General features: G+C 26.1%; 1 protein-coding gene across 1 annotated transcript in view; it reads left to right on the top strand.

Annotated features, from left to right (window-relative positions):
• Positions 1 to 13002: 13002 nt before the first annotated feature.
• Positions 13003 to 13481, top strand: part of LOC135929187 (uncharacterized) — a 41789-nt gene continuing 41310 nt past the window's right edge. Inside the window, exons 1-2 of the mRNA XM_065465734.1 lie at positions 13003 to 13128; positions 13176 to 13238. The gene's annotated coding sequence lies outside the window, so the exon portion shown is untranslated. The remainder of the gene's footprint in view (positions 13129 to 13175; positions 13239 to 13481) is intronic.

The following is a 13481-nucleotide window of genomic DNA, read 5'->3' on the forward strand; positions in this document are numbered from 1 at the left end:
ACAATAAAAAAAAAATTTTTTTAATTAAAATTCAATATATAAAATATAACATTTGAGGATATGTTTCTTTATAAAATGTTATTATAAATTGGGAATCTGTAAAACAAACGATGAGGCTTTGAGATAAATGCACCTACTCGTATTTAAGAGCTTTTTTTAAAAAATATTTTTTTATTTTTTGAAAATTTAAGTTTTTGTATCAAATAAGATATTCTATTAAATTTCAACTATATTATAAGTCAAATTTTTTTTTCTTAATGTTGAGATTAGATTAAAGTAAATATCCTATCCTTTTCTTCAATTAGAAATGCGTATACATGCATTTTATTTTCGCAAAATATATAGATAATCTAAGAAGACATGAGTAGTGAATGTCAACGGTCCGGTCCTAACGGTCTTAGACCGGGATCGGATCGGAGACGCTCATGATGTAAACTCATATCATCAGTGTTAATTATGTTAGATAAATTGATAAAATAAAACATAAAAATCTTTAGTAGAAATAATTATGCAAATATAATGACGCCATGAGTTACTTACATGATAAGGATGCCATAGAAATGAATCATTTAGTAATTAGGAAATAAGGAGCAGGGTAATATGATGAAAAGGATTTTCCTAAGGGGGAGGGGATTAATAAATTTATGGGGAGGGGACTTCGTAAAATATTTTTACAAGATAGGAAGTTAATTTTAATAAAAAAATATTTATCTTTAAAATATACGAAATTGGTTAAGAGATTATATCAAAAAATAACTCTGTAACAAATAGGAAATATATTTTTATTAGGTTATATAATATATAATAAATTACATATATTTACATTAATACAAAAACGTGGTAATAATTTATAATGTTGGATCTATTTTCTTTTAGAATTGGATAATTGTTTCAGAATTAACAATTCCTGTTGAATATTTATGAGTGCTAAGCCATTTAATCTATTTTGCGAGGTAGTATTTCGCAAATATGTTCTTAGCCTTCGTAAATTAGAAAGTTCTTAGTACATGTCGTAATGGGGCGGCGTGCTAAAATTTGAAAAATGTATCTATAAATGTTATAGAAATCCCAATTCTGTAATACTCCTCAACTGATTATGTGCAAAGATTATTCCTATGTACTTGTCTTGATACAATTCTTGGCATGTTTATTATCATATTATATAAATGCACCTTTTTTGAATAAATGTTAAAAATCTAGTTAAATTCACAATTAGCATTCTTTCTTATTTTTAAAATAGCATGGTAAAATTACTTAATTAATTATATACATATTTTTAAAATATAAGCAAATTTAACCAGATTGCAAATTTTGTACTTTTGAATGTATTATCTATAAGATAGTATTATTGATCAATAAATTATTATAATAAAATTTACTGCAGATCTTTCATCAACATTAACTTAAAAAAATATAAATATAATGTTAAAAAACACTACCTATTGGGACTATCTGAATGATAGGATCATTTTTCTCTACTATAATTATTACTGTTTCATAAGAGGAATAGGTACTTACTTAAACTCACATCCCATGTGAAATAAAAGGAGAGGTAAAAAGCTCATGCCCTGTTAAATAAAAAATTAATTATGGAGGAGTTATATTAGCTATGATAAATTTAGTTTTATTTAGCATTGTATTACGAAAACATACATTAAAATTTTTTGTTTGAAATATAATATGTTAAGGAATTAATTAAAAAAGATAATAATAAATTTTAGATGGATATTAAATTGGCACCCAATGAGATTTCTTATTGTACACCTTGCAAATTCTTTAAGCTTATAGCCTTTAACAGAAGTGTAAGAAAGGGTACTTGACTACTTTTCGACACATCATCGGACTCCGTTAAAATAAATGCCTTACTTGCTAATTTATCTGATGATGTGTTCGACAATATTAAATCTATTTCTTCAAATATTTAGATTTTACCCTTAATATAGTGATTAAAAAACTTCGATACCTTTTAACAATACAGGATAAAAATATTTCAATTAATAAATTTACTAGCATGTCAAAACTCTAACGAAATTTTTTTAGAATGTAGATAAAAAATGTTATTTTTCCGAAGAAAGTTGGATAAAAGAAAAGTTAACTACCTTAAACGACAAAATAAAATATAAATTGAGTAAAAATATTAATATAACCTTAAATGAAATGATGGAGATAGGAAGTAGATTAGATAGCATTAATAGTAAATCAGATATTGATATTATAAGTTATGTTAATTACGATAAAAAGTCCGATAAAGATAAAAACTTTAGTATAAAAAATAATGAGCACAAAGATTTAGTTAACCATAGCACTTCCGATAACATTTTTCCTAGATATAATTGCAGGAATGATAATAATTATTTTAGACCTAATAATAATTTTAGAAACAATTCTAGACAAAATTATGATAATAGAGATAACAATTATAATAGGAATAGAAATAGGTAATGTTAAATAGTCGAGTTGGGTCGATTAGTCGACTCATTTTTACAACTCTAGTTTTGAACTTGAGTCTTGAACTCAAGTCGCGACTCGAGTTATGAACTCATGTCTATATACTTGAGTCGACTAGATAACGAATAATTTTATGAAATTGAGTCGACGACTAGAGGACGAATATTTCAAATTAATTTTAATTAAGATATATGTTATTTATTACATTTTTTTATTTTAGACTTCCAACTTTACTCGTAAATAGGAATTATATACTTGAGACAATTAGAGGACAAATAGTTCTATAAATTTGATCAACTAGAGACTAGACTCTAGTATATTTCAAATTAATTAGTTATTTTTAATTACGATATTTTTGTTTATTATTATTAAATTTAAAATTAGATAGTCGAGTAATCCTGACTCCGTGTTTAAGTAGCAATAACTCGAGTCATTTTTACGACTCTAGTTCTGAACTTGAGTCGTGAACTCAATAAATAGGTTAATTTAAATTTTATGAAACTCTATTACTTATTATATAAGTGTTATTTATTGGTTGGTTTTGTAGGAGCTTGGATCTTAAAATCGACTTAACTAGCTATGACGAACCCCAGCACAGATTAATATATCTTAAGTTGATTTTTCTTGACCTTATTAATATATATAAATGTATGGTTATTAGAGGTATCAATCGCTAGCTAATTAGATCTATTGAATAGGTAGCAAACCATGTCTAGATGAGTGAAGCTATTTCTACGTAGGTCAGGAATTATTTTATCAGCACCAAATATTGATATGATAATGGGTGGGTATCAAATAAGTATAGTTCTACCTTTATATGGTGTATATAATTTTGACCTGGGAGCGGGGTTAAAAAATTTGGTCTCAAATTTGTTCGTGAAAAAAATTGACATGTCTATATCTTAACATTTATTATTAAAAGATAAAAATATCTGCTAGATTACCAAAAATTAGGGTTTAATTTAGGTTCAGGATTTTTAAATTCTATATAACGGAAATTTTGATAACATGAACTTAATCGAAAAAATCAATTCCTATAAAATTATTGGAAATAAAAAAAGGTTGCCTGTAACATCAAAAACCGTTTGAAAAAACGTTATGTATGTAAATTGTCGTATTTATTATTACCTCTGATTGAAATTGAAATATAAAAGATTATAATCTTCAAGGATGAGGTAATAAGAGGCAAATTTTGAGGATTAAGATGTTTTTGATATATATTTTTTTTAAAAATTCATAGAATTTATGAACCCCAAACTATCTTCTTTTTTTTCCTGAAATAATGACCTGTAATTTATTGATTTCTTCAAAACAGTAAGGGCTTGTCTATTAAAAAAAATTATAACTCAAATTTAGTCGAGTAAGCTTTGAAATTTTTTCATTTTATGAAATTAACAGGTTAACTTAAATTTTATGAAACTAAATTACTAGTGTTGTTAATTGGTTGATAATGTTATATCCAGACCTCGCGCTTGGTTTTAAAAATCGACTAAATCTGCTATGAGCACGAACCCCGAGCACAGATACCCATATATTTTAAGTAATTTTTTATTGAACTTATTATAGATATAAATATATGGTTATTATAGGTATCAATCGATAATTAAAAGACCTATTGAATTGGCAACAATTTATTTATTGTTTAACTCTATCCCTCAAAAAATTTCTAAAAAATTTAATGTATTAATAATTGTTTTTTAGAAATTCTATCAAAATTTATTTTTTGTTATTTAATATTTTTTTTTTCATTTTTAAATACTTTTTTTAGAAAATTTTCTCATTTTAAATACTTTTTTTATTTATAAAAAAACTTTGGCGCCAGCTATAAATAATATAAGAAAGGAAGAAAAAAAAATTATTACTAAAGTAAAGAGGGAGGGAGGGAGAGGGTTTATATTTAATAGAAAAGGAAAGAAAGTACTATATTTATATCGTTTTTCCCTCTAACATATTTTATTTTTATTTCTTCAAATTTTTTTAGAGTATTTTACCAGGTCAAATACTCCTCCGGTCAATTGACTGATTTTGACCGGTCAATTGACCGACTAAAAAGTATTCAAAAATCATCTTCAAAACCTAGGTTTTTAATTAATTTATGACGATTTACAAAGTTAGGAATTTATTGAATCTTTTGGATGTGCAGCATGGCTAGAATCTGTTTATTAAAAATTTATGCCAAATACGTTTTATTGAAAGAAGATCATCAAAAAAGCCAAACATATAATTAAATTATAAAATTTGATGATATTTTATTGGTAACTTTAAAAAAAAGGCAAATATTGAAAGGATATAAGTCTTCCTTAAAAATTCAATATCAAGTGATAATATTACAATTACATCCCATGAGAATGTTGATGTTGATGCTTATCAATAACATGCCATGAATTTTTAATGTAATTTATAAATACATCTTGTAAGTTATTTTTAAAAAAATGAAATATTTAGAGTGTATTTTTGTTAAATTATTTTCCCTTAGTTCCCCGAATTTAATTTATTCAATAAAAATAAAAAATATTATTGAAAGGTTTAAAGTGTATTTTTGTGGTTATTTTTTGATTTTCCGTTATTTCCTCTCATTTTTACTTTTTTCCCCTGAACCAATTTTCTCGAGTAATTTGCAACTATCTATACGTTACCCAAAAACCGTTTGAAAAAAACGATATGTATTGAAATTATTTCCTGATAATATGGAAAATTATTGTCTTGATTTTTTTTATTATAAATTTTACATTTTTACAAAATTTTAAATAAAAATATGGGTATTGTATTATATATATTCTAAAAATAAAAATTAATGTCTTTTCTTTCCTTAGGTGGTCTGGTATATTCTAAAAATTAATAACTTTTCCTTTCCTTCATCATTATGTTGGAACGAATTAAAATAAAAATACACCGCCCCCCCCCCTTCCCCCTTTGTTAACTAAAATAAATTTATATTAAACAAAAAACATCAGGGGCTGGGCATATAAAAAATAATTTTATAAATTTGATCCAAAAAAAATAAAATTATTTCCCCCCCCCCCCCCTAAATGATTAAGTGCCAGCAAGGAGTTAATGAATTTAAATTTATTATTTCAGAGAATTATTTAGTATATAATAATTTTTTATAATTATAAAAAAAACTTTTTTCTTTTTAATTTTAAAAAATATATTTATTATATACTAAGAATTAAGTTAAATATATAAAAATAAAGTTTTTTAACATCGTCGTACTTATAGTTTTTTTTGATTAAAATTTTTATTTTTTCTTCAATATGATGATAATGGAAACAGAAACAGATATAGAACAAGTAATAACAAAACCATATTTTTTTATCAAAAAGTTTTATTTAAATTAAATGATCTATCAAAATATTTATAATCTTTTATTAGCTTTTAAAAGTAATAAATTTGTTAGGCCCGGCCTGGCCCGGATCTATTAAAAATTTTTATAGGCCCGGTCCCATATATTTAAAAAAATTGAAATACGGCCCGGCCCTAGGCCCGGCAGGTCTGATATTTTATTACTAAAAACATAATTTTTATTAGGATCAAGAGGACAATGACTTGAGTCAAACTCAAAGCTCTTTTTCAGAAGCTAATACGTCTTCTTCTTCAATAATACAAAATAATAATTTCAATATTAAAGATATGTTTATAAACACACCTAACAAATCTCGACGGAAATGTGTCTACTGTGATAAAATCTACAGTCTTCATACGGCTACAAGACCATTTTTCCAGATTACATGTGAAGTTTCATCGGAAAGTACAACTATTGGGACGGCGGTTTTATTCGTCGCTTCGATGGGGAATTTTTTAGAAGAAACATCTAATTCACATGATAATGAGGATATCAAAAAAGCAGCTAAATTGATGCTGACTAAATGTGAGGCCTACGAAGGCTTTTTTTGTACTCTAACAAATTACATATCTAGCTTTCTAGATCCTAAAACAAAACAATAATATATGCCAAAATGCATATTAAATAAAAAATATGACAAAGAATTCAAAGAAATTCACAAAGTTAATGATTATTTAATTCTTCCAATATATCTTTATATTTATTTTGAAGCTTTCCGGAAGAAAAAGATTGATTTGGCAAATGAAGATGAACAAGACGATATTTTTATATATTTTATTCGATTTTTAAATATATTTTATTCGATTTTTAAATACATTTTATTCGATTTTTTAATATATTTTATTCGATTTTTTTATTGTAATTGTATAATTTTATTTACCATGATTTATAAAGATTTAAATAAATAAAATGAAAAAATTTCAAAGCGTAGTCGACTAAATTTGAGTTATAATTTTTTTCAATAGGCAAGCCCTTACTGTTTTGAAGAAATCAATAAATTACTAAAATTCAGGTCATTATTTCAGGAAAAAAAAGAAGATAGTTTGGGGTTCATAAATTCTATGAGTTTTTTAAAAAAATATATATCAATTAAACATCTTAATCGTCAAAATTTGCCTCCTTGAAGATTATAATCTTTTATATTTCAATTTCAATCAGAGGTAATAATAAATACGACAATTTACATACATAACGTTTTTTCAAACGGTTCTTAATGTTACGAGCAACCTTTTTTTATTTCCAATAATTTTTTAGGAATTGATTTTTTCGATTAAGTTCATGTTATCAAAATTTCCGTTATATAGAATTTAAAAATCCTGAACCTAAATTAAACCCTAATTTTTGGTAATCTAGCAGATATTTTTATCTTTTAATAATTAAATGTTAAGATATAGACATGTCAATTTTTTTCACGAAAAAATTTGAGACCATATTTTTTAACCCCGCTCCCAGGTCAAAATTATATACACCATATAAAGGTAGAACTATACTTATTTGATACCCACCCATTATCATATCAATATTTGGTGCTGATAAAATAATTCCTGACCTACGTAGAAATAGCTTCACTCATCTAGACATGGTTTGCTACCTATTCAATAGATCTAATTAGCTAGCGATTGATACCTCTAATAACCATATATTTATATATATTAATAAGGACAAGAAAAATCAATTTAAGATATATTGATCTGTGCTAGGGGTTCGTGCTCATAGCTAGTTAAGTCGATTTTAAGATCCAAGCCCCTACAAAACCAACAAATAAATAACAGTTATATAAGTAATAGAGTTTCATAAAATTTAAATTAACCTATCCTATTTATAGAGTTCACGACTCAAGTTCAGAACTCAAGTAGTAAAAATGATTCGAGTTATTCATACTTCGACACGGAGTCATGATTACTCGACTATCTAATTTTAAATTTAGAAAACAAAAATATCGTAATTAAAAATAACTAATTTGAAATATATTAGTCTAGTCGATCAAATTTATATAAATATTCGTCCTCTAATTGACTCAACAAGTATATCTATTTACGACTCAAGTAGGAAGTCTAAAATAAAAAAATTATATCTTATTTAATAATTAATTTGAAATATTCGTCCTATAGTCGTCGACTCAAGTTCATAAAACTATTCGTCCTCTAGTCGACTCAAGTATATAGATATGAGTTCACAACTTGACTCGACTTTAATTCACGGCTTAAGTTCATAATTTAAGTCGCTACTTGAGATCCCGACTCAAGTTCATAACTCAAGTTCATAAGTTCACGACTCAAGTTCATAACTCAAGTTCATAACTCGAGTCGCGACTTGAGTTCACGACTCAAGTTCATAACTCGAGTCATAAAAACAAGTCGACTTATCGACTTAAAACTCGACTTGAGTTTTGAGTCGATTTTTTGACTAAAAACTCGACTTGAGTCGTAGTTAAGTCGACTCGGTTGAGTCGTTTAACAACACTAGAAATAGGAATTAAGGTAATAATAATTTTAGATACTATGATAGGAATTACGATAATAATAATTCTAGATACCATGATAATTATAATAACAATAACTACAACAACTATCGCTACAACAATAATAATCTATCTAATTACGGTAGAAATAATACATGTATGATAATAATCAGAGGAAACATATCCAATAAGGTGATCGAAATCGCAATCATTACCAATCCTATAGTAACAATTCAAATAATTATAGAGGTAGCGACAACAATCAGAGAAAGCAAGTACAATATAACAACAACGACCATAATATGAATATTGAAGAAATTGTTGAAGATAATGTCGACTCTACAAAAAATAAAGATGATAACGATTTTAACATTAATAATTTATCTGGGGACATGCATAATGATATAAGGCATTTATGACTACTTTAAAAGTAAATGATATTATAACAACCATGCAAGTCGACACGGGTTCCAAATATGCTATTATACCTCATGAATTGGCTAAAAAACTTGGTATTAAAGATGTTAAAAGATCCGAGTTACAACTTACCGGCTATGACGGAAATTTAATTAAGATCATCGGCATTACGCAAGTTAAAGTGACTTATGAAGGTATCTCGAAATATTTACAAGCGGCAGTCGTTGAGTCAAGAAAAATGCCTTGTTGGGTCTTACGTGGATCAACGCTTTCAAAAATATTTTAAATAAATTTAAGCAAACATTGACACAAACTACGAAAATGAAATTAAAAAATTGATTAAAGAGTGCGAATCTAAATTGACTAACGGACCAATTAACAAAGCAAGTGTCAAGTTACACTTAAGAAGAGATGCCCAACCTAAAATTATACCACCAAGACGTTTACCTTATTCAAAAATTGATCTTGTGGGCAAAGATCTTAAAAAATGCATAAATTATGAAACTATTGAGCTGGTGAATGATGTTCGATGGGCAAGTCCTATTACCGACGTCTACAAAGATGATGGGAGCATTGGACTTTGCGCTGATTTTAAGGACACTGTAAACCCAGTTCTAGAAGATTTCAGATACTCACTTCCACGAATTAATGATCTAATAGCTAAACTTTCAGAATAAAAAAAATTTACCAAGATCGATTTTAAAAATGCTTTCTTATAGGTCCCGATTAATAAAAGTTGCAGAAATATTTTAACTATATCTACGCACATGGGATATTACCGATTTACTAGACTTCCTTTTGGGATAAAGACCTCATCTGTCATCTTCCAACAGATCATGGACCAAATCTTCGGTGACATGAAAGATGATATTTTATATTGATACTTATAACCGGAAAAAACGATGAAGCTCACCTAAATAACAAAGGTGTTTGATAGAATATCATCGTTTGGGTTAGCACCTAACTTCAACAAAGGTGTGTTCTTTAAAAACAAAGTGAGGTTCCTGGGCCATGATATTGACGCCAAGGGGATTCATGTTAACCACTATAAAATTGAAGCTATAATTAAAATGCCAGAACCAAAATCAGCTGCTGAATTATCAACATTTCTGGGAATGGTTGACTACTATAGAAAATTTTTGAACAGCAGAAATAGCCGATCCTCTATATAAAATCGTCAACAAAGAAAAATGAGCTTGGAACTTAAAACACTCTAGAAGTTTCAATGATCTAAAGAAGTTGATTAGTCTTCCTCCTGCCTTGACTTATTTTAATCCTGAATTACCTATAGGAATTACTACTGATGTATCTAAATGTAGTTTAGGAGCTGTATTATTTCATACTGAAAAAGATGGCAAAGAAAAACCATCGCGTCAAGAATTTTATTAAAATCCGAAATGAAGTATACCAATATTAAGCGTGAGGCTCTCCCTATTATATTCGCTATAAAGAGGTTCCAGGAATACTTAATCGGCACCAAGTTTACAATTATTACTGACCATAAACCTCTAGTCCACATCTTCACTAAGAGTCTTAAGGACAATAGTACTATGTCCTTAAGACTACAGAAGTAGAATATAACATAGGAGGTTATGATTTCAATATTGTTACTTATATTTATTATCAAAAGTATTTATAAAATTTATTAAATTATTAACTGTTATATATTATATAACTGTCAAATACGTATGAAGTGGCATTTTACCTAATATTTTATAATCAATTATATATAACAGAGGACTATAAACTACATAGGCGTAGCCAGGATTTTCATAAGGGGGAGGGGGAATTAAAAAATTACTGGGGCTTCGCCCCCAAACCCTCTTTTGGGCGGGCCTTCAGCCTCCCCCCCGGCCTTCGGCCGGGTTACTATAGTCTATATATAGTCATAAAATATAACAAATGTTAATAAAAAATATAAGCCTGAAACAAATATGAAATATATTTTTATTAGTTTATATAAAATGAAAATATAATAAATTACTTGTATTGTATATACCTTAATATAAAATCATGGTAATAATTTATACCAAACAATTATAAGAAATTTATTTATAAAAAGTAAGTAGACATATAGTTGATTTTACTCTATTATATAGAATTAGTTATAAAATACTAGGTAAAATTCCACTTTTACAGACATATTTGACAGTTAGAGAATATATTACAGTTAATAAGTTAACAAATTTTACTAATCAATGCTCTTGATATTAAATATAGCAACAATCGCCATCTATTTATTTTAAGTAAAAATGATATTTAAATTTAATCTTCATATTATTCATCCCACAATGTCTTTAAAAGATATTTTCTGATGTCCTTATCAATATTTTATAGTTTTCTGTAAAATATATAATTCGCTATATTGGTAAAAATTACTTGATTGTCATTTGATAATTAGATATCTGTAAATCTACGACATATAATATTCCACTGTTTGTATAGTGCTTTAATATTTTTTTAATTTATGATTTAATTTTATCAATAGTTTATAATTATATTTTACTTTTATTAAGATAAATAAATTAAAATTACTCACTTTATAAAATATTATATTTGATATATTATATTATTTAGTAATTTTATGGATCTATTATTAATAATTAATACATTTCACTTCTGTCTTAAAACTTATCTTTGGCTTATATATCATTTATTAAAAAACATTTTTGGTTCATTTTATATATTTATAAATTTATTTTCCCAAAATCTATAAATTTTGATGAATAGTTTTATAAAAAAATATCAACTTTTGCATTCTTTCTTTCAAATTATTATTTAAGATATATACATACATATTTGAGGGTCAGGGAGCGGTAGGAGGACTAAGGGGGATATTTTTTATTAGCTAAAATGATATATTAAAAAGTGATAAATTTCTAAAGGGGGGGGGGGATTTCCCCTTGCCACCCCCCCTACGCCTATGATAAACTATATGCCTACTTTCTTTTTATAAAAAATTTCTTATACTTATTTGAACCTTGAAAATATTTTTAGGAAGAGGTATGGTAATTAAATTTAAAAATGAATAATATAGTTGATTAGTAATTTTGAACTCAGCTAATTACAATATTTGTTAATTTTCAATTAATAAATGATTATATTTATTTATTTAGGGTATATAATAATTTAAATAATAAAATTCAATTAAGCTTCAACTGATAATGCTAAATTAATATTTAGTGAGTTATATTGATATTCTATTTTTAACACAGAATTTGATTGCATGACCAATGATATATAATTTATATGTATTAATCTAATCTAATAATTAAAATAGTATTCATTAAAAATTTAGATAGTCTTATAAATTTTAAATTAATTAATTAAATCTATATATTACATAATAGAATTATAAAAGAAATCGTTCAGGTGGCAATCAAAAAAAATTCATTTTTATATCCAGGAGATATTAATGAGCCATTTTTTAAAAAAATTTTGCTTCAGGGGGCTATTCAAATTATTAAGGGGGCTCGAGCCCCTGCGCCTCTCCCCTCCCTACTCCACTCTATTTATTTTTAGTTCAGAGGAATATTAAGGAGCCATTAGAAAAAAAAATTTTCTGCTCCAGGGGACAATTCTAATTTTTTAGGGGGCTCGAGCCCCTGAGCGCCTACTCCTAATGACTCTACTGATTAATATTCCACATATAATAAATAAAAAAATAAATTTACAGGCTTTTTGAAAAGAAAATAATACATATTTAAGATATATAAAATAACAATCTGTATATGAAACAGGTTCACTTAAATTAATTCATAAATTTTGATAGAAACACAAGGTGGCTAGCTAGAATTAAACAAAAGATGTTATTCTCTGAAAATATTTACATTGTGATATTTCTAATAAAAAGTAATATAAAATGAAATAAAATATGTAAAGGCAGAAATATAAATCACGATTCAGTGTTGTTTATTAAAATATGTAAATAAAAATTAAATAAATCAGACTACTGCTTTATAATTATAATGCTTAAATCCATTATATAAATAACAATGATATAATATATATCATTGACAAATAATTACAGTAGAAATAATATAAAAATTGAATAATAATTATTATATATTTAATAGCGTACATTGTTTAAATTCTTACTCATTATTTTAGTCATCAGACTAATCTGGCTTAACCTAATCATGATACAAAGAATGATCGATATTTATTTAGATAAGGTGATAAGGTGGCGCTAATTTTAAAAACACCTCAAATTACTATTATTAACGTCGCCAACGTTATATAATCGTAAAAAATGGTCATTACATTTATTTTAATAGGAGTGGTAAATTTTCTATAAATGGCTTAAATAAAAATTTTATTAATGATATTAACAACCATTATAATTTTTCAACTAACTTTAATTCGAGTTATTTCCCATGTTTTATCTCAAAATTCATTAGATTTATCAAAGAATATCAATGACATACTTGATAAATTAATTAAATCAGATTATATTGAGGTTTGCATAAATAACATAAATATTATTTTCATTGTGATTTTAAATAGGATTATTTAGCAACAAATGATTGTTTTTTGCAACCATACTGTCATGAAAACTTATTTAAAAATGTAAGAATAAAAAATCATTATGTGCATGGATTTGATTAACCTTTTTTTTATATATTCAATAATTTTCTTTTATGGGCTTTGTGATCACCTTTACAAATTTACTACTTTAATAATATTTTTATTCATGCTTCTACTCTGGATATTTTATTCTCAATGCTTATATTGTAGAAAGATTTGCTAAACATCAGACAAAACTAATTAATATTATTTCATAAATGTCACAACAGACATAGATATAGTCAG

This window comes from Gordionus sp. m RMFG-2023, chromosome 4 (genome assembly GCF_954871325.1).
Source record: "Gordionus sp. m RMFG-2023 chromosome 4, tfGorSpeb1-WG-v2, whole genome shotgun sequence".
Taxonomy (NCBI): domain Eukaryota; kingdom Metazoa; phylum Nematomorpha; class Gordioida; order Chordodea; family Parachordodidae; genus Gordionus; species Gordionus sp. m RMFG-2023.